Raw genomic sequence first — 23,969 nt, forward strand, 5'->3', positions numbered from 1 at the left:
TCAACATCCTTTGATTTGTTTTTGTCATTTTCACGCAGCTTTACCCCGCGAGTTTCTCGGAAGCATAAATTTTACGAGTGTTCGAAGATTATTATCGCCTCCTCGGATAAAAATTACCACTCTTGCACTCCTAGAGCTGAGAGCATCCCCTTTTTCATTAAAATTGACTACTTTCATAATAAAAAAAGGCTCGTTTGTCTTGGTCTGCGTTGATAACGTTTCATTTACATTTTCTCATTCCCACCTGTTTGGTATCATTTATCCACAAAGTAGGCGTTGAAGAGTCGATTGTGAACGCACCACGGATTGCAGATCGCGGATCAGTTTTTTAAATCTAACCTCACTTTTTGGGTTGTTTGTGCTGTCATAATAAACATGGATCACGTTGCTTTGGCATAATGGGAGGCCATGATTTATTTTTGTAACGTTGGACACACTGTTTGATTTCCGTCACTAAAATGCCTGACATCAAAATAAATATAACATGTTGCTGAGTATTTTTCTATTGCAAACTAGTAAAACTGACAACAATGCACTAGATATTGACGCTATTTATAACCTCAAACTTAGAAAAACATAATTTCCATGGCCTCCCATTATGTGAATGCACTCGCCCCTTTATTTTTGGCACACTCTGCGTTGATAACACTCTGTAGTGTTAGATTCTTTTGGCGGCTGGAGGTTTTTTCTGGGGGTAGTGCCTCTCTGGTGAGCCGCGATAATGTGTGCGAGCCTCAACGGTTAATAAAGTCATTGTGAAAGCAACAATTTTGTATGGCACGTCGTGCCGTAAATTACGGGTTTTGAGTGGTGGTTCAAAGAGCGTAGCTCGTAATTTTGACTCTGAATCAATTTTTATTTTGCAGACTTCGCCTTGTATTTTGTACTTTATAGCGGCATAATTTCGTTGTGCTAAATATTATGTTCATTATTTACGGTTTTATAAAATATCCAAGTGAAATATTGAGTCTTGGTCACGATATTAAATGATTCTGTGGGTGAACCTCTTTCCAGGCATGCATGCGAAATTTGCATAACACACTAGAGGGCAAAGATACCTTACGTAACCTGGAAACAAACCACGAATTGGACGTGCGCTACTGCCCACAATCCCACCTTAAATAATTATAAACAAAACTAAGTATCAGATGTGTTTTTAACCAATTTTTTTAATAGTATTTTCTATCAGCTTTTTTTTAAAGATCCTACCTTCTTTTTAAAGCATATTAAAAAGCCTTCGGAATCACCCTGTTTTTTGGGCCACTTCAGCACGCATATGAATACGATTTCGGCCAAACAAATTCTCCTTTTAAAAAGTAAATATTTTAAGGATTGCCCTAATTTATTCATCACTTTCGCTGTTGTATTAGACATTTCTTCATCACTTTAGCTGTTGCTATCGACTATATGAACGTGAATTTGCTAATTACAAATAAGCACCAGAAATAAACGATACAACACTTTTTCGGACAAATAAAATGTTTGGGTTAAATTTAACTCTCAAATACTCATTTGTTTTCAGTCGGTGTACTCGGGTTTGTTGGTTTCGTTGTTAACCTACTAAACAGACCAACAGATGGCGCCACGGCAGCGTCCGGAAAAGTGGGTCCGAAAAAGAGTTACTTTTCGTCCGCTTGGGAGTACGTAAAATTACGTTTTTCATTAAGGGTGCCTAAAAAACATATTGTGTATATATTATTCCTCATCGTAGGTAATAGAAATAGACACTTTTTGACCATGTAAACTCCAGCCCCCGTAGAATCAGTGGGTGCAGCTTTCAAGACTAATTAAATATATTACAGCCACAATCCATTACTTCACTGAACCGCAGGAGATTCTGCCAAGGTGTGGGTGTACATGCATATATTAATAATGCAATCAACAGCAGCAAGAAGCACAGAATAGCAAAACTTGAAATATTATAATTCACTTATAAAGCCTGAGTTCTTACCATTAAAAGTCCAGCTTTGATTTAGTTTCTTGCTCTGTGTGAAAATGAACGATAATGGTAAAGAATGCGATTCTCAGCCCTCTCAGTTGAAAGTTTTACAAGGCATTCCTAGTGCATAATTCTCAATAATACTGATGAAGCACAATAGATTGTTATAACAAATTATTATAACGTGATGATGTAATAATTGCTCTGATTATTATCATTTTCTGTGAAATATCTCTAAATGAGTTATAACATTGTTCTTTTAACAATGCAGGCTTCTGGAGCTTGCTTTAATTACTGATTAACAAAGTTCTACTGTTAAATTGAAAGAAATTTGTTGTTAACGGTTTTTGTATTATTTAGATGCAGTGTTGTGGAAAAGAAGAACAGACGGTCCATTTTGACATTGCGGAATTCCTCCCACGCTGAAAGATTCTGGATAAAAGCTGATTATGTCTCATTGGAATAATAAATATAAAATTAGATACAATATTGTCCGATTTTTTTTTGTGATCTGTTTGAAGATAAAATAGTATACATATAACATTCGGAGTAGGTCTTTTTGTGCTCGCCCAGTTGCCGACCTCGACTGCGTCTCGGTCTTCAAACTCTGGGCTTACCACAAAAAGACTCACTTCTACTCTTAATGATATAATCTACTATTATTAATTTTCTTATGTCTCTTATCCTCATGACATGAACAACACTTACGGATATAGAAAAAAATTAAACATGTCCAAAACTTTTATCAAAAAAGTATTAACATTTGATCTTTTTAACATCTGTTGCATATGTAGTTGCATCCGTTACCTTGAATTACCAATTAATACGAAATTCCCTAGAATTTGAAAATTTAAAACTGGTTTTTTAAGGGTATTGGCGCACTCGTCCCATAGAAAACTCCCCTACGGGTTTTCTACACCTGGGACTCGTGCGCCAAATCAACTCTTATAAAACTCGTTCTTTAATATACTATTTTGTCACATTCAGACCATTTGCAGGAACACTCTTCGATATCTTTTGCACCACTAACGGCACACCGCAATGAAACACTCGTGTGTGACTGATTTATTGTGAAAATTTTCTAATTTATGTTGCGTTAGTCGACCGATTAATCAAGATCGAAGGCACATTCACCGACTTTTAAGCATTAATTAAATCCCGTATCAGTGCACCAATCACATTTGTATAATTATTTGCAATCCGTTAATTGAATAATTTGGCGTGTTAACCGCTCGTGATGAAACTTGACATGTGAATCGTCTCGGTTATTTTTAGCCAAAGATAATGTCGGTGCGATTTAATTAAATTCGGTAAATTTTGAAAGATTTGATGAAGCAATTAGTATGGAATGTGTTGGCAGATTAAATTCTTACGGAAACTTTTGCGTTTAATAAAATTTCTCAAAGGCCTGAGAGCGATATAAAATTGTCTAGACAAAAGCGTGAAATTATGCAAGTTTTCATTGCATTAATATTACCATAACCATGGACAGTTCGGGACGAGAAGTTTATTAATCTTCCTAACAAGGCATGTTACAGCGTGCAGTGTCACTCGTGGAAAGTAAAGTAATAGTTATTTGCATTAGAGTACGGTAGGTGTATTTTCCCGCGCGAAAACTATGTTTCAGGCACGAGGCGAAGCCGAGTCGTAGCTCCTTTACCCAATCCGCTCCAATTGCAGCTGAAGGAGTTCTGCTGTTGAGTCAACAGAAGAAGAAATATTTTAAGAAAAGATTAATAATAATTTTATTCATGTTTTTAAATGCTAGCTGATGCCACAAGCTACACCCATTATAATTTTCCCATTTGTAATTCCTATTTAGAATTTTGTTATTAATTTGTTCTAGAGTGGAGTAGCGAGTGTTCCAGTTTGAAAAATATCTTAGCGGGTGTCGCTATTTGCATTGCACGCCTTGTATAACAAACTAGCCTCCTCCAGGGCAAAATCTCGTCTCGTTGATACCATCTAGTTATAATGGAATGTAGATACCGTGTGTTCGACAACAAAAGACACGACTACAAGTCCGAACAGATTTTCGTGGCTGTAATTCACATATGATTATGCCATTAACACCTACGTGGCCACTAAAATAACTCAACACAACGCCACGACATGTTTATCAATTAAGTGGCCAGGACCGGATCTATTACTTATTCTGCTTGTGGAAAGTCGATAAAACGCCCCACGGATTATTAAATTAGGGGAAAAGGGGGCCCGAATTCCCGGCTGCGGAGACTGTGAATGCCACTCGAAATCTTCAATTTATTCGTCATATCTTATGCGGCAAACAAAGAGTCGCGGTTCTGGACCGGTCATATCTTACGATAATAACTCGGATGATTTTTTCTCTAGCGTTAATAAAGCCGTCACTGTACATAATCGGGCCGACAGAGCGGACAGAGCCTCTAGCTAAGGTGCTAAGCCCCGGGGGGCGACACATTCACCTTCATAAATCATTTGTGTTATTATCCGCGAGGGGCCAGGTGCGGACCACGTCTTCTTCGCCGGGTCGACCGCTGGGTGGATCGAAAGGGCCTCTGTCACGACGCCGACGGGGGCCCCGGACCACTTATTCAAAGAAATGGGCCAAATTTTTCTGGACGATCATTCACCTGCCACCGACGCCCCCTGGGCTCCCAATTTTTTTCAAAAAACAAAATTATCGACACACATTACTTCGCTTTTTGAAACAATAGTTATTTATGTGACGAGCGAGCTGGAAGTTTGTGGGACGAGCGACGAAAGAGCGAGTCTCCATAATCCAGTGAGCCCAGTAAAGATTACTTGCTAAGCGAGTTTTTTACAAACTTTTATTGCCATTAAACCAAGAAAAGTAGCTTAGATTTTTAATTAAAAATGTTATGTTATGTTCCCATACAAAAGCGACCATTGCTCAAGCCGAAGATTAAATTAGTAAAAACATTTTAGCGGTCACGTAATGTCAATGATTTATGAGAGTAATTAATCCATCATTCTCAACAAAGCTTGTTTTCTCCGGCGGGAGTCATGTGAAAGTTTGCAGCTTAAACACTTAAACAACTTCTCAACGGTAATTTGGTTAATTTTTGGGTTTGCTCGCCACGAGCCATCTTTGGGCATGTTAACATTTCCGATAATTTTTATTTATTAACTACTGAAACCATAAACCGATCAGAAGTAATGTTAAAAATGCTTGCCCTCGGCACAGGTGTTTTGTGGCCGTTATACCTTGTAAAATTTAATACTTACGAAAAAAGACCCACTTTATTAGAGAGTCACGTCCCATAACCTTCCCCCAGTCATTGCCAATACTTCTTGTAATTTCAATGCCGAGATTTCAAGTTGGGTCGCAAGTCACTAGCGCGACGCAAAGTTACAACCGTTGCGCGTCGTCATAGCAACGAGGGATTTGCGACGCTGGCAACTCCCTACGGGTCCAATTTCAAGTTGAGTTGCCACCGTCGCAAATTCCTCGTTGCTATGACGACGGCGCAAACTTATGTTTCTTTTTTAAATCTAGTCGCAAATAATTCTTTCGGTTCTTAAGAGAAAAGTAACAACTGGAAGATACACTTCTGAAATTATTTGTGGAATTTAGCAATATTACCTAAATAACAATATGTATGAATATATTTGTATGGAATGTTTATAAAATAACAATGCACTGATTAAATTAATTGTTGCGCTTTGTGGTATTGTAAAAAATTGCACATATCGCGATAATGGTGTTATTATATTAATTACCACGAAGGTCTATGTGTCTTTTAACAATTATTGTAAACTAAAGCCATAAATTGCTTCGATGTGAAAAATACAACGGCGGCAGTTCTACTTGATATTTCCTTGACACTTTTTTATGTAGTCAATGCTATAAATGTAACTGACTGTTATTATTGCGAAGCCGTTCGTTAAGAAAATAAACATTAATTTAAACGGCGATAAATAATTTGTACAACAAAAGTTTATTGTTAGACAATAACATGTAGACATAATACACAAAACATTCCATTATTCCGAGTGGGGTCATTCAGCAATTCTTGCTTTATTCTTCGCCGCCGCCGAAGATAACTCCGATTTAATAACACAAATTACGTCCTTTTTACTGACTTGTAACCCCGCATTATCTTAATGTTTGTGTTTATTTTATTCAATAATATGGAACGAAATTCATACACTTTTATTTGCTGAATGGCTATAACTTGTTAATTGATAATGGCGTGGTCAGCAACGAGCATTTAAAAAAAAGCGGGCTTAATTTGCAGCCCCAGAGGAAATCGCCTGTAATTCAGGGATCCGCGCACGTGATTTTTGCATGCGAATGCAATTAATAAGTGTAATTCGTTCTACAAATTACTGAATACAAATAAACAATCAAGTTGGATTTATGGCAATTTCCAATTATATTTATGCCGCACGTTGGGCATTAATTGCGGCTGGCTCTGTAAAAAGTCGAGCCGCATTGTCCTGAGAGGGTTCGTCCGATTGCGGCGTTATCTGCAGCCGGAGGCTTGCCGGCTAATTGCGCCCCAAATCGAATTCAATACCAACAGGACAATTTACGAATACGCAAACATAAACTGCAGCTTAGTCCTGGGAGAAGGAGTTTTCTGAATGCACCAAATCCCAAACGAAGAACGTGGGGGTTGAGGCTCTGAAGGACCAAGAGAGAGCAACAGATTCCTTAAACTTTTAGCTTTATCCAACGTGTTTGCTGAAACTGTTTTCTGATAACTTCACAAGAGAATTTTAAGTAAAAAGCATATTTAGGTAATGGCTATTTTCAGTACAAGTGAGCAAAGTAATGCATTTAATCACGAGTACGGAAGTTGGGCGTCTGAGCCGAAGGCGAGGACCACAACCGTACGAGTGATTAAATGCACGTTTGCTTATGCGTGTTGAATCTGATTTTTTCCATGATCATAAAATAGAGTCAAATATAAGACAAGGTTTTTTAGTTACTAATATACAGAAAGTATAAGATATTTGGCGCCCGCTATCGACAAACTCGCAAAACATTCACTTTGCTCACTAGTGAGAAAATATTTTTTTCTCACTAGTGATTCAATTGCCATCTTTGCTCACTATTTTCAGCCACCCTCATAAAGAAAGTATTAAATAGCTGTCGAATCATCAGATGTGATTTCTTCATGGAGATTTTAAACGTTTTACAATTGCGTTGTTTCAAAATTTTTCTTCACAGGTTCGTAGAAAGTAAGGTCATTCGTATGGAGTGGCAAAGACAGCGTGAGTATTCTATTTTTCCTACCAAGATAGTTTAAATGATTGTAGCAAAATATGGCTCGAATTGTTCTCTGACAAAGTGGAATTGGGTTAGCACGATTTTGTTGGGAGAGTTTTATTCAATCTTGCAACCATTTATTGTTTTTGACCTGGCTGTTCCAAAATTTTTCATTTCTATTTTAATTATTCTCAAAAGAGAAATGTGATTCTCGATGTTGATGGAATTGTTAATTATTTTCACACATTTTATTAATATGATGATTCAAGATTATTACCCGTGTAATGAGATACCTGCAGTAAAGTTTATCCATATGTCATAATTATACTGAAGTGTCGTATTTCGTCAGCCTGTAGATATTTTATTAAAAATGAGAGAAAATGTTGAAATTTGTTCATCGTATTCAACTCGCGTGTCATGGCAATTACTCACTCGGCCGCAGACGTCGCCGTGAGTAATAACCATCATTATATGCTCCGTGAATCATATACTATTATTTTAGTGTTTCTTCTAGATTTTTACATAAAGTAGTAATTTTGTATTTTCTAATGAGATTATTATTTTTTTAAATAAAAAATACTTTGTATGTCTTAGTCTTGTGATAGTTGTCCTTTTTTGTGATATTCATGAATTTGGGTTTGAGTTATTGGGCTAGTCCGGGCGGTGGCTAGCCCCGAGGGCCTGGATCGCGTGCGGATATTTCAATTTGCCGTCTCGGTAGGTCGTTTTGTGTTGTTTTGATCCAGCACCTCTGAAATATTGGCCAGACAGCTTGTAAGTTCATGCAACGTCATTCAGGGTTCTGAACCTGTTATTGGAACTGTCTCGGCGAATTTACTATGAAATGTTAAAATTCTAATTAAATGAATACACGATACACACGAACGGAAATTTTCATTATTAATGTCTTATTCTGAACGGCATACGGGCGGGCTTCGATTATAATATTCAACAATAAATACAGGTTTCCGATTTATAGGACCCGGATGGCAACACGAATCGCACAATGATTATGGATTTTTGTTGCTGTTTTTGCCACTGACGCACCAACGATTATTTGGAATATTTCCCCAATCAATCTGGAAAAGCTGATTTTACCTCAGCCTGACATACGAGTAGTTCCAGGCAATAAAATCACTGTTGCTATTAAAGAAAAGCATCGAAATATCAAAAATAAGAAAGGGAAATAATAGTAGACGGTTTTTGTTGTCATTTAAGTCACCAACTTCGAGAAAACTGATATACAGGGTGTAATCGCAATACACCGAATAATTTTAACCACGAGCTACTGGCTTCATGTAGAACTCGGAAAAAATATTTAAAAAATTAAATGTCAAAAAATAAATTCACATTTAATTTTAATACAGGGTGTATTTTAAAAATGTGGCGAAATTTTACCTACGTGGTTGTGGGACACCGTAGAAGACTAAAAAGGATTAAAAAATTGTACCTCAAAAATTAAATGTCAATCTATTTTTTGACATAGAATTTTTTAAATATTTTTTCCGAGTTCTATACGAAGCCAGTAGCTCGTGGTTAAAATTATTCCGTATATTTCGATTACACCCTGTATACTTCCCAATGCCCGAACCTTTTTAAACGTTGTGCAGCATCTTCGCGATTTCGGGCGTTTTAGTTAGAGAAGAAGAAATTCTCATTACAGAAAAACTTTGCCCGGCAAATTTGAAATTTTTGAGCCAGAAACAAACTAATTCCTTTGATTCTCTTTCTTTTCCGACAAGGCTGTGCAGTTTGCGAGTGTGAATAAGACATCCTGTAGCTGTAACAGCATATTAGCCGATACCTAATCCCCATCCAATTATGTATCTCGGGACAGCTAATTTGAATCCCCAGTAATTTAGTTATCATAAAATAAACAAGTCGGAGCGAGGTAGGCGACTAATAAACTTGCACACACCGTATATATATTCATCGGTTTTCATGTTAATCGTTATTGTATCGAAAGGAACAAGTCCTGTGTGCTGCTGGATAGCCCATTCGGGTTTCTAAAGTGTTATGGAGCTCGGCTGTAATAAATTTAAATAAGCATTCTGTTAATAATTAGCAACGCGTTCTCGTGTGCCTTAATTACCAACTAGCTAAGAGGTTCGATTCAATCTGCAAAGATTAACGTGCGGCTTGTTCTTTTATTAATTTTCTCACTCACGTTTTCTTGCTCGTTATCTTCTCTTTGCCAGCTTTAAAATAACTTTTGTTTCTTATTCTTGCCGATTGTGCGGCTCTTATCGCGTCTTCATCATCTGGCTCTAACCATTTACACGTTTTTTATTCTTACACCATATATAATTACTTGAATTGTTATTGGTGTCACGTATTGTGTAAACTCGTTTTGTAATTTGTAATTATTAGCCGAAAATTAATTGATTTTTGCTATATTTGTAAAAGCTTGTGGGTCTTGGAATAAGTGCCGCCATGAAATACTGCATTAAAACGATCATCCTTTTAACTTAACAAATTGCGTGTTACCGATTTTTTTAACGAATTAATAAAAGACGTTTCCGCTTGTCCAACTTTGGCTAACTATAATCAACTGCTGTCATTCGCGATATGATGGATGGGAGATACGTAATATGTTGTTTTCAATAATTTTGAATTTTATTTTTCGTGAAAAATTAGGTGGGTTGGGCTGACCCATAAAGGTAAATAGCAGTTGAGAAATTTCAAGTTTCGACACTAGTGCAATAATTAATAAAACTGCAATAAATCATGGACCAGTTTAATTTGAAATCCCTAGAAAATGAGTCTGTATCCAGCGCTACCAGAGGGTGAAGCTTTCTCTTTCATTCACTGCACTTTCGCTCATCGTTTTTCGCTCACTGTCTTTCACTCACTCCTTCTCATATACTCGTAGATGTTCCCGATTCTTTCTGACAACTTAATTTTGATTTTCAGGCAACATTTGGTACCTCTCCGCATCGTCAGCTCAGCTTCGTGGATGAACACGCAATTCGCGTGAACGAAAGCTTTGTTTTCCTCACTCTTACTGTAAACAGCTATTAATACCTGCTTTCATAATGTGTGAATCGATGTCTTTCGTTCTTGAAAAATGCTGGTTCCAGTTGGAATTCTTTGAAATCGACACACAATGCATATTTCTCTAATTCTTAAGCATTTCAGCCTTGATTGTTCACTGGGACGTCATGAATTGTCGCTATTTCGTCAGTATCAAAATGTAGCTCCGAGTCCGTGAACAAATTCATTACCGCATTTTAAATAAGACGTCAAAATTGAAAGAAAAAACTTGAAAAGGCTTGGCCGGTTTGTAAAAAAGAGTGTTTCTCTCGTTTGAGTAAAAAGTCATCTCCGAATCCTCGGAGCGGTTCGCGTCCTTTCATCGTGACAAATTGGAGATTGTTGTGGTGTTATAATAACAGACACGCGGCAGGAGACCAAGGAACACTATGTCTGTATCAGTCCCACCTCACTTTGTCACACCGCCATGTATTTTAATTTGAACACTAAATGAAATATCACACAACATAAAGCCGCCCACAAAAATATAAATTTATTACTCCGCAGGGCAAGGCTTTGTAATTACTGGAAATTTCACCGTCTACGAAAGCACAAAATTAATTTTTAAAACTTCGCTTCTTTACGAAATTGTTTCCAGGACGATCGTCTCTGCGTCCTAAACATTTTGATTTATTCGAATTATCGACTGATTTAGAGGCAACAGCCTCAATTAATTTAGTTCCACCATGCGGACATTATTTGTATTACTATAACATAATAATTTTAACGTTGTTACCCTTTTGGCGTCATTGCTCCTGAAAACCAATTAGGGTGAGAAGGACGAAACAGCAGTCCTCCTCTTCTACACAACCCAATTAATTACGCGGCGCTACCCTCCTATACACCGAATCGCGCTCTGTAAAGATGGTTTTAATGGATTTTGTACCAAAACGTATTTTATAATTACAACTGATATATTCCACTAAAGGAAATCACCTGTTTTAATTTGTTTTTTCAGCGTAAACTCTTTCATAAATTCAGTTGCTTTTTGTTCAGCTGTCCTGGTACATTTTAACAACATAATGTAGCAAATTACCTTAATTAATTGTCGCCTTTTTTAAATACTCTCTCTCTTCATTCAGGACAAAACGCACTGCTCGCGCTTTTATTTATCGAGGAATTGCAAATTCTGATATTTATGGTAGGGATAGGTTTATGGGGTTCTGGATTTATGCAAGTAATAAACCAATTCCAATCATATCAATTACATTTAGAACCCTTGCTTTTATGTCTTTTAATTTTAGGTTGGCGAATGGGGAAGTTGAAGTGCTTCTAAAATTGAGATTTTTAAAGCAGACACTTTGGGAAGATTTAAGACGTTCAAGAAATAACGAGAGATTTACTGGAAGCGAAGTTTCATTAAGGAAATTATTACCTGCAGTTCACGTTCGCAAAAGTTTTGATACTTTGGAGCAGTTTTCTGATGGATTTAAATTAAAAAAGGTAAAAATGATTAAAACAAGTTGAAGGAAAATGTCGGGTTCAAAACGTGACATTATTTGGGTGGTTTTTGTAGCCGGACTTGAAACATTTCAAATCCTAGGAACCGAGTCAAATGTAAGGTCATTTGAAGGATTTTTTACGATTTATTTATCAATAATTACACGAAATATTTAATAAAAAAGCGAAATAACAAAATTTTGGGATCCGCTTGAAGATAAAATAGTATACAGGGTGTCGCAAAATTAACGTATTCCAAGTTAGGGGTCTTGTAGGGAAAATTCTCAGGAATCTCGAAAAAATAAAATAAAAAATATAGGGCGGGTATTTACAAAGATATATGGGTCTGAAGGTTCAAACTTTTCATCATGTTTTCTTGAAATAAAAAATATAAATTTTGAAATATGGTGAGGATGATTATGTAAAATATTAAAATATAAATGAAAAGAGATTTCTTGAAAAAACAGCTTTATTTCGAAAAAATAAAAGTTTTATTTTTCCAATTTTTGTTCGAAAGGGAAGTACAACAGCTAGAATATTAATCAGGTACTTTTGAACAAATTTTGGCAACTTTGATATTTTTTTCAGTGACAGCAATTTTTTCTAAACATTTTTACTTGGTCAACAGGATGTCCCCTACTAAGCCCCGAACTCGGAATACGATAATTTTAAGACACCCTGTATGTCATTCAGAGTAGGTCTTTTTGTGCCAACCTCAACTTCGTCTCGGCCTCTAGGGTTACCACAAAAAGACTCACTTGTACTCTTAATGATATAATCTCCTATTATTCGCTCATATTCAAAGAAACGAGTCAATTGGAAGATTCCTTCGCTTGTAAAGAATGTTATGCCTCGAGTCGCAACAAATCGATTTCGTTAAACGGCCGTGAATGATTTGGATTTATGGAGATCTCGTCGATAAAGAGTCCATCCAGTCGGGGGCTTTGCAGTGATAAGGTGGTGCAGCATATGGCCGACAGAGGGCTGTTAATACCCTTATCGGTCATAGGGGCGGCATCGTGGGCGATTTATGCAGTGGCCTGGGGCCGGTGCATCCGTGCACCGATTTCGGTCGTCCTTCGGGACACAGCGACTATGATCGACGATTAAAACGTAATTAAATGGAGGCGACCACGTTAAATCCCATCATATTTACGATCCAGTTACCTAACCGGTAATTTGGGCCCCCGTCCCGCCGCCGTACGTGCACCCATAACCACCGCTTATCAACGAGAGCCGTTATTTTAACAAATTACTTTTGGTGTTTTTTTCCGGTTGGTAGGAGTGATACGGGAGGCGGCTGGGTACTTCTGCTCTGAATACCGGGAGAGGGTCATCAATCACGGGTGCCACGGGAGGTGTTATGTACTAAATCATTAATAAATCAGCTTCAATAATAACTTAATATAAATATTAAATCGATTTCTTTATATTGGTTATTGGTATGGGCTTTTAAGGTTTACCGGGCAATCTGGGATGTCAACATCATTTTTCATCGTGTCGCTTCTTATGCAAAATTTGTCTTCTCATTTCCATCACCATTGCTGAGCTTCCAACGAATGTAAAAGTAATAAATTATGACACTGCGGTATCACGAAACAAATTATAACCATTACGAATAAATATAGGATACTAAAAATAGATGCACATTATAAATAGCTTTCAGATTAATCATCCATTCATTGTTGGTGGAGCAAACTAGACGCATCTAAAATTACCGATACGAGCTTCCTTAAAGGGTTAATCAGACCATTTCCGAAACGTTCAGGATGTTTTAAAATATTTCCGCTATTTTTAGATCACTCGTATGATTAATATAGTCGTTGGTTTAAAAAATTTTCGCCCGAGTCTGAATTTACTGGCCGAGGCGCAGCCGAGGCTTGAAACAGGCGAGGACAAAAGGCACTTAAATTACATTATATTTTTTAGGCGACTGCATGAACTACAAAGCAAAAGACATCATTGGAAAAATTACAAATTTATTTTGTATCTACCTTGTCCTAATAGATACATATTAACAATTTTTTTATTGTATTCGTTATCAGTTTGCCAACAAAACAATTTATGGTGACAATTATCGGGTTTGTCGGTTTCGTTGCTAACTTAATAAACAGACCAACAGGTGGCGGTCAGCGTCCGAAAAAGTGCGTCCGAAAAAGTGCGTCCGAAAAAGAGTTACTTTTCGACCTCTCGTGAGTACGTAAAATTACCGTTTTCATTAATAGTTTTTTTCCTTATCTAATTACAAGCTTTTTTAACAAAATATTAATTTTCAAAAAATATCGTGTATAAAAATGTTATTACTCTGTTGGGAAAGTTGTAAAATTTGGGGATTTATCTGTCTAGAATCTGTAAGTATGGCTTCGTTGAGGATTTAAAAACATAAATTCCTTTATGATACTCCAGTTTATTTAAGCTTCTTAACGTTTTATCGTTCTGATTTTACACCAGTGGCGTCACATTTTCTTTGCATTCAGCTTAAATTTTATTACAACCATAAACTTTTACCTTCTTTGAGATTTCTTCTTTAAATGATTTTTACAATGTTTTTATTTCATTCATTTTTCTTTGTTGTTAAGAACGTCACGATGAAATAAATTTAATCTTTCGATAGAGGTGTTTGATGGATCACGGTATAATACATGACATCATGATTAAAAAAGTGATTGAGAATCCAGGCAAAACCTTTTCCGTTTCTTTAATGAAATTAAGTAAAGAAAGCGGCGTCGTCTAAATAAGCAATCAAAAATGCCCGCTTTTTTAACGTGGACGAAAAAACGCCAGTTCCTCAAGTGATAAATTAAATTACATTCCGATAAAAATTCAGAAAAGAGAGTTTCATAACAGATCCGCCTTTTGATGTCCGAAATTAGAGAGTACGCACATAAAAACCTCTTTGATTATACACGTAGCAACGCAATCAATCAAAACTTGATTGAAAGTTCATCGAGTGCCATCCACAGACAAAAAAATAGACGAGGAACGAATTTGAATACCCCCAATCTAAATTAATATCTGACCCTATGGTTAAAAACCCATAACGATTAAGTAAACAACGCAATAAAAATTATTGAGGAGGCAAAAAATGGTACGGCTCCGGAGTCGCACACGCAACCTCAAATTATAAAATGCCTGCCATCCTCGACCGGATTTAATTTACCTGACGGTGGGCGCAGGGGCGTCGACAGCCGGGGATTTTTTTACTGGGCTCCCTCTAACTCGAGCGTGTGGGGCAAATGTCTACTTTGCTTTGTTTTGTATTCGTTGGACAAAATTAGTAAAGAAAAACGAATATAAAGAACGAAAGCTTGACTGAAAAGCGCGAACAAAATGTCAATGTCAGAACGTCAGAAGTGACAGTTAAGAATTAAAATTAGGCATCTGCTTCAAAAAAGCTTCAATCACAGACCATCAACAGAATTAAGACTTTCAAAACCCGTATAAAATATGGGAGACACTGACAACACTAGCGCTGCTCTAGCGTTAGGCCAAACTAAATTACCGAATTTACTCGTTAATCCGATCGGGAATTTCCGTTTAAAAAGGAAGGTTGATTTGAATATTAATTAATAATGTCATCAGTAATTTTGAATTTTCTAATTTCTGTCAAGGTTTAGTCAATAAATTTTATAAATTGTTCTACAAAATAAATTACTTCAAACCAGTATCTTGAGATAATTTTTCGTTATCTTTTTATTTGGTAAGTTATCTTTTTCTTTTTGAAAAAGTACGAAATATGGTTTTTCAGATCGCAATTTTTATTTTATTTATTTGGATATGGGAAAAATTAAACATAAATGCTTTGTAAACAACAAAATCGGCGATAAAAAATAAACATTTTAAATTTCAAAAATTAGAAGAACAAAGGAAACGATGGATAGAAGCTTTAGGTAAATGTTGCACCACCCTTCAAAACAGATAATGCCTTTATTTTCGAGAAACATTTTAGCAACAATTTCTTTACTCAAAAAACAAAACCCCATAAATACGCCCTGCCGTCGATTTTTCTTCGTGAAGAGAAACAAACTTCAATAAACAATGTTAGACCAGCTGAACAAATTGAAAATTCTACGATTACTGAAAATCCCATTGTAGAGAATCTAATCCTTCCTGTTATGCCCAAGGCCCAAAATAGACACCCAACAAAATCTTCTAGTGTGTGGCAAGTACTTGAATGCAAGAAAGTTAGTAGTCTTACTTCAAACGGTAGAAACATTTATTATATGGACCGATATCAGCGAAAAACAATTTCAAAATTAAAAAATGTTTTGCACGATTCTAAAATTATCTCCAGAAATTTTAAAAGTGTTAACGCAGAATCAAATTATTGAACTAATGCTACCCTTCAATTCAGTTTCACTCGCCTTTTAAACTAGCCCACTCATGCCCAAAAAATCCCAATTTACACACAAACTCGTTTACTGAACTACTAATTTGTTGTATATGTTAGAATTTGTATTAAAATGTTTAATTTTTAATTAGTCGTTTTTATTTTTTTAAATAAGTATCAATTTAAATCAAATTGAAAAAAAAAATAGGCAACTAGGTATACAGAAACTAGTCAGATATGCAACTTGTTATACATTAGTTTGGCCTAACGCTCGGGCAGCGCCACTTGAGCGCGTCTCCGAAAATGTAATCCCACTTGACAGTCTTACTATAGTTTAATTGTCTGTGGCTTCAATCATTTTATAGATCCCTTTATATATTTCTACAAATGTAATTTTTATGGCTATCGAACATCTTTAATTAAAGACGGAACATTGTAGATGTGAATTGGGGATTTGTCGGTAAGTTGGCACTACCAGCAAAAGTAACTAGGCGCGCCAATATTATGACAGATCTCACTAACGTATTTACAGTTCAATCATAAGTTTTTAAGCGACCTTGAGCTTGACAATTCACATTCAAAACATTTTTACTTTAGATAGTGTCACAATTTAAAAAATGGTGTGTTTTACAATTTTATAAGCGTTGCAGACAAGAATGACCGGTTTGCAATTAACAATTTTTAACTTGTCATCTATTTTTATATAAATAGATAGACATAACCCTTGCTGTTAGCCAGTCGAGTGGAAAATGTCCGTTGTAGAAAAATTCAAATGTACGTAAATAACTAAACACAGCAAAGAATAACGAGTGATCAGCATGTTATGTATTTGAAAAATGAAAAATCTAGTTTTAAAGAGGAATCTGTTGAAAATGTTGCTTTCCTGATTTGTCTGAATATTCCACGATCTTATCGAATCGTTTTTGTGACAAATAAAAAAGCCAGGTGGGCTTACGATGAACATTGTAAAATAATAAAATTAATATACAGGGTGTATCAAAACGACCGCACCAACTACTTGTAATCGTATAAAGTAGAGTGAGGGGAACGTGAAAAAAATAATACAAATCTTCTCCTGACGCTTTTTTGTTTTTTCTTATACATATTTCCAAATTTTGAATTTTTTTGTTGACATATACAAGCACATGATTAATTGACTAAGATTTTTTCAAAAATTGTGTAATAAAAATTTTAAATTGCAGCAGTTTTTAAAAAAGCAAATGGACAAAATAGTTTAGTTACTGAATGTTATCGCAATCGAATGAATACTCTGTCTAACATACTTGGAACAAACATTTTTTTGTTCAAAAATATTTTGGTTGAAAATTTTTAACTTTAACACCCTGTAACTTTTAATTGAAGCTGGGAAAAAAGGTTTTTTCCATTTTTTTATGTTCTTCTCGCTGTATTCTGTACAACTGCTGGTAGTTGGTGTGTTCGTTTTGAATCACCCTGTATATTTTTTAAACTCTAGATTCCCAAAATTATCTAGTCGATTTACATTTTAACATTCTTTCTTTCTTTTTCTTTCTGTTTTAACAATTCAAGTACTGTCTTTGTGTCTTTTAAAATGTCTACGCAACAAGGCTTCATTAATAAAGAAAGAAACAAGTATCGGGTGTTCATTTAAATTTCTCGTCAAAGTTGGTGTCGAAGAGTCGATTGTGAACTCACCACTCGTCAATCTACAGAGTAAAAACACAAACAACGCAACAAGTTAGGTTAGATTTAAACAGTTGATCCGTGATGCGTTCACAATCGATTCTTCAACGCCAACTTCGACGCCAAATTTAAGAAAACACCCGATATTTTTTGATTACACTATCCTTTGTCGTTGGTAAAAACTCTTTTTGTACTCATAGCCTCAAAATCGGTATTTCCCGGTTGTCTTCGGAGTACCGAAACAACGATTTCCCGCACGCGGTGTTTTTTACTTTGCAGCAGAAACTAGGGGGAATTGCATTGTAAGATTGGTGTTTAATGACAGTGTAGACAGACGGAAATGTCAATTCATTTTAAACAAAATTGACACTTCGTCACATTTGCAATTGTAGAAGTAATTCTCAACAACATAATAAATAAGTAATTTTATTATAAAACAAATAAGAATACAGTTCGAAAAAAGGTAAGAGTAATAAATAATAGGGTCCTGAAAATGTTAAATTATTTCCTTCTTTTATTTTATTTTTAAATATTTTTGAGTTATTCGTCACAAAAAATATTGTACCTACCCAACTTTTGCGGGAAGAAATTTTTCGTGAACAAAGTGCTCACGCGGGAAATTTCACTTCCCGCGTACGTTAGGTAAATAACTATTGTTCGTCTTTAATCTGTTGATTTTGTAGAGAAAAAAATTCTTTCAAGTGTAATTATTTTTTCTGTTAAGAAACTCTTGTACTGGTTGTATTGGTGACTGTAGCAGTGTTTAACATTTTATTTTTTTTTTCTGTGAATAAAAGATCACTCCTGAATATTTCCTGTCGAGTCCACGTTTAAGAGAGTGCTGGTCCGGTGACCCCTCCATCCTCTTGACGCCCCTGGTCGGACAATAATAATTAAGAAACGCGTCCGGGCAAAAAACCGTGTTGGTTTTGGTGTGGTGGGGAGTCCTCCGGGTTTAATTAAAAAAGTGGGAATGGTCGAATGGATGACTAAAGCCGAGCGCGCACTAATTTTCTCGCGATGGTTTATACACTGACTTCGCTACGCGCAATTTACCTGTCAAACAAAGTTATTAAGATATCTCTGTCAGGTGTTTTGTGCGGCTCGGATACTTTTTCATTTCGGACCGAACGAAGGTGGGGATCGTGCAGGAAAGGTTGGGTCACATCGTAAATAAAAACGGGGGAAATTATTGTAATTGACCGCGCTGGGAGCTCGTTTCAAAATAAACGAATTTATCGAACAACTTACGGCCTTAATGCCAATGGTATTGCCGAGACAGACCGGTTGAATTGCTCCATGAAATTTTTTTTTACCACGAAATATTTATTATTAAATATCTCACGGCTACCCCGATACGGGGCTCATAAAATAATATGGGAAAAATTGCGTTTGAATTAAATTGTCAGAGAAGATACGAGAAATGATGAATCGCCAGTAATAACAGATGTGAGGTGGCGCATCGGCAGCTAGTGCCTCAGAGGAAGATGAGGCGATAACGAAAAGAAGTGAGAGACAAATTTTAGTCTTCGTCCCGCAGATACCGAGAATAATACCAAAACCGTACGCGAAACGCGTACTTAAAACAGGCCGCGAAATCTAATTTCGCGGCCGTTGCTTTTAACGACGGCCGGGAAAGTAAACGTCATTTTAATTTTTGATCCGAATCACAGTTTAAAAATGATTGAATGTTGTTTATTCAAAATCTTTAGCCTGATTATTTTAATGGTATTGCTACAAAAAATTAAGTACAAATAAATGCACAACAGATATGCGATTTAAAAACAAACGCTGCATGATAATGTTTAAATTAAAAGTGCACAAACAAGTTTAGATAAAATAGTTAATTTATTGTGGTAGTTAGTACGTGATAATCTTGATTTAATTATCATATTATTAATTCTAGTTTAATTAAAAAATATAAATATTAATTTTTAATAATTTGTTTTTTATAACAAACATAAATCACTTGGTTAACAAACTCTGTTGGTTCGGTGTTGAGTAGTAAATTGGTTGTTTCTTTTTCATCGAAACGCTTCAATTACTTAATTAAAATAAAACGAATAGGTCCAGTTACTATTCATGGTATTAAGCATTCTTCAAAAATTAAAAACAAGCATGCGATCCAATCAAATCTAAAAATATAATTAAATCGACCGAATTTAAAAAGCACGAAAGTTGGAAGCTCCAGTGGCGCCCGTCCAATTTTTCGTCAATTATCCGGCCGACGTTTTCAATATCCCTCCGTGACTGCAGAGTTGGAATTGTTGATGTCAGACATGGCCGACACGCAACAATGTATTTCCATTTCCTTGACTTCTGTGTTATTTAAAGATAATTGAATTATTATATGGGTTATTTGAAGAACGGTCGAGATTATCTTCGAGTAATACCGTATTGTGTAGCAAATACTTTTTGTAATTCCAGTTAATCATCACGCAATTCCCTACATTGATAATTTACCTAGTACAGAACGACATGTAAATGACGTCTACAACAAGAGCGAGCACTGTAATTATCCGTAATTATGATAATAATAAAAGGAGGGGGAATGAAACTAGTTTTTTTTTGTTTGGGGCGATCATGAGATAAGTCGGGAGCCTCACCGCCGAGCTTAACTTCTTCAAAACCATAAACATTGATTAGGTTTTACCCAACAAATTCCACCAGCTCCCTTGTTAGACTAATTCCGGCGTGGACTATAATTATACAGTGTCCTACGAAAGGTCAGCGCATGTGAGAGACTATTTTATTAAGTGATTTAGAAAAGGTCCCGATTGTAACAAAAACCTGGTTTTGTGGTATTCCAAGAATCTTTAGTATCAAATCTAAACAGAGAATAAAATCTGATGGTTCCTCTGCACAATTTGGTAGTTAGTAACGTGATAACACTTGTAGATCGTTAGATTTTAATTTCTTTATATTTCTAGGTAGATATAGGTCCTGGAACATTTCAATTTTGTTCTGCAAAAAGTACCTACCAATAATAGTTATTTATGCAACGAGTTTCTGTGTAAATTGGGCTTTTCTAATTGCTCGAGGAACAAGATTAAAACACGAGCGTAGCGAGGGTTTTAAGGCCTCGAGGGTAAATTGGGCTTTTAGAAAAGCCCAATTTACAATCGATCTTCAAAAGAGCTCAACATAACAAAAAACACTGTTTTATTGTGCGTGGCTGATAACAGCTGCTTTCTTAGTTTTCTGTAATTCAATGTTACAGTTTTTGCAATTTTCACGACAATTTCAAAATAAAATTTCTCTAATATCGTAACACATAATTTTTAAAAATTTTTTCAAGGATCTATAAATAGGAGGGTACTGGCATTTTCTCTGTTCAATTAAAAAACTGCTTTGACATTTTTATTTGAGAAAGGAGTAATTGGATTTTCTAATCTAATGAAGAACGTAATATTGCAATACAAATTTTAATTAGACGGAATACAAGGAGCAAAATTGCACTGATTCTGAGTGTGACCAATGCTGTATCTTCGAAACTAGATCTAATAATAATTATCTTTCTTCCATTTCAGGAAATGAAAGTATGGTGATAGGGTTGAAAAATCGTGAGCGAGATAAGATCAAATTCTGATTGTCCCTGGCTTTAAAGGTAAAGAAATAGTAGATTACGTTACGAGTTCAAAAAAGTGGAAGTTTACTATACGAGTATGGCATTTCTGTGTCTCTCAATGTGTATCTGTTTGTGTTTGTTTACGATAATTTATAATGCGCCAATGTAAATTTAATTTACACAAAATGTTTCTCTCAATAAGGACAATAAGGTACTTTTTTGGTACACCCAACCCTTCAAATATGTTTTCCATTTTTTCAGAAGAGCAGAGGTTATTGACACTTTGGTACTGGTGACGGGGTGATACAGTAGTGCATGTTTCGTGAAGGTTTCGCGTTTTTATTAAAATGACAACATCTGTGTTCAAAACAAATTTCCAAAGTCACAAACACAACCTCTACGTCTCAGGTCTGACTCATCGTCATCTGTGACATCCAGACATTGTTGCCAAATCTACTGTTTCTATGTCATAATAACTCATTCCCATCTCATTCCTTACATTACATTTTGAACAAAACAGGAAATAATACGGTGCGATCAACAATGAGTTAATCTTTTGGTAATAATGAAATTAGGCAAAATTGAAATTTACCGTCAAAGGTTCATTTTTGCAATAGCAAAGCATAAACGTAACCGACATAACCAAAAACGTTTTTAATATCATCTCGAGTTAAAAAATCCAGTCAGTGCCACAGTGCCAGTTACGAGACAAAAAACACCAGCCTGTTTCAATTGTTTCATTGGCTACACACTCAGTCATTGCTGATCACGCTTATTTTTTACATATTGGTTAAATGATTATGAAAAGTTGGGTAATTATACAGTTTAGGTCGACAAATATGACGCATGCGCAAATGAAATTCTAAAATTTCGAAACTCAGTGAATCTAAAACTGTGTTCAATATACACGGGTCCAGCATGAAACATTGTCTGTTTTTAGGTACTTTAAATGTTTAAAATAAATCGTTATTAAATAACCTGGTAACATCGTTAGCAAAATCCGCGTGACATTCAATCATTAGCGCATGCGTCAGATTTGTCGACATAAAATGTATAATTACCGACAGCAGTTTGGTTCGAATCGGCGACAAAAATTTTTTCGAAAAAACCACGTACCCTCCCCTTCTATATAATTTTCGCTTCGGAAAATCATTTAAACGCCCATAGCTCCCTTATTAAGCAACATATGGCAATGAATTTTGCATCGTTGGATTGCCCTTGTCAAGGCGCTTCTTCTGAATCGAAAAAAAATTACCTGAATTTTTTCGTTTTAGAGAAAATCGCAAAAAACCAAAAAATCCATATTTTTGGCTCCCACAGCAAAAAATGGGTTCAATGGCCGGAACTTTTACTATACCTGAATTCAACTGACCCTATACAATAACTGACAGCAATTTGGTTCGAATCGGCGACAAAAATTTTTTCGAAAAAAAAACGTACCCCCCCCTTCTATATAATTTTCGCTTCGGAAAATCATTTAAACGCCCATAGCTCCCTTATTAAGCAACATATGGCAATGAATTTTGCATCGTTGGATTGCCCTTGTCAAGGCGCTTCATCTGAATCGAAAAAAAATTACCTGAATTTTTTCGTTTTAGAGAAAATCGCAAAAAACCAAAAAATCCATATTTTTGGCTCCAATAGCAAAAAATGGGTTCAATGGCCGGAACTTTTACTATACCTGAATTCAACTGACCCTATACAATAACTGACAGCAATTTGGTTCGAATCGGCGACAAAAATTTTTTCGAAAAAACCACGTACCCCCCCCTTCTATATAATTTTCGCTTCGGAAAATCATTTAAACGCCCATAGCTCCCTTATTAAGCAACATATGGCAATGAATTTTGCATCGTTGGGTTGCCCTTGTCAAGGCGCTTCTTCTGAATCGAAAAAAAATTACCTGAATTTTTTCGTTTTAGAGAAAATCGCAAAAAACCAAAAAATCCATATTTTTGGCTCCCACAGCAAAAAATGGGTTCAATGGCCGGAACTTTTACTATACCTGAATTCAACTGACCCTATACAATAACTGACAGCAATTTGGTTCGAATCGGCGACAAAAATTTTTTCGAAAAAACCACGTACCCCCCCCTTCTATATAATTTTCGCTTCGGAAAGTCATTTAAACGCCCATAGCTCCCTTATTAAGCAACATATGGCAATGAATTTTGCATCGTTGGATTGCCCTTGTCAAGGCGCTTCTTCTGAATCGAAAAAAAATTACCTGAATTTTTTCGTTTTAGAGAAAATCGCAAAAAACCAAAAAATGCATATTTTTGGCTCCCACAGCAAAAAATGGGTTCAATGGCCGGAATTTTACTATACCTGAATTCAACTGACCCTATACAATAACTGACAGCAATTTGGTTCGAATCGGCGACAAAAATTTTTTCGAAAAAACAACGTACCCCCCCTTCTAATATCCGTTCACTTTGTATTGACCGTCAGTGGTGCAAATCGCACACACTTGGCATTAACTTTCATATGAGTTGTCATAGCAACAGGTCAGTCATTTGCACCACTGACGTTCAATACAAAGTGAACAGATTTTATATAATTTTCGCTTCGGAAAATCATTTAAACGCCCATAGCTCCCTTATTAAGCAACATATGGCAATGAATTTTGCATCGTTGGATTGCCCTTGTCAAGGCGCTTCATCTGAATCGAAAAAAAATTACCTGAATTTTTTCGTTTTAGAGAAAATCGCAAAAAACCAAAAAATCCATATTTTTGGCTCCCACAGCAAAAAATGGGTTCAATGGCCGGAATTTTACT

This window comes from Tenebrio molitor, chromosome 9 (assembly GCF_963966145.1).
Source record: "Tenebrio molitor chromosome 9, icTenMoli1.1, whole genome shotgun sequence".
In the NCBI taxonomy this organism is placed as follows: Eukaryota; Metazoa; Arthropoda; class Insecta; order Coleoptera; family Tenebrionidae; genus Tenebrio; species Tenebrio molitor.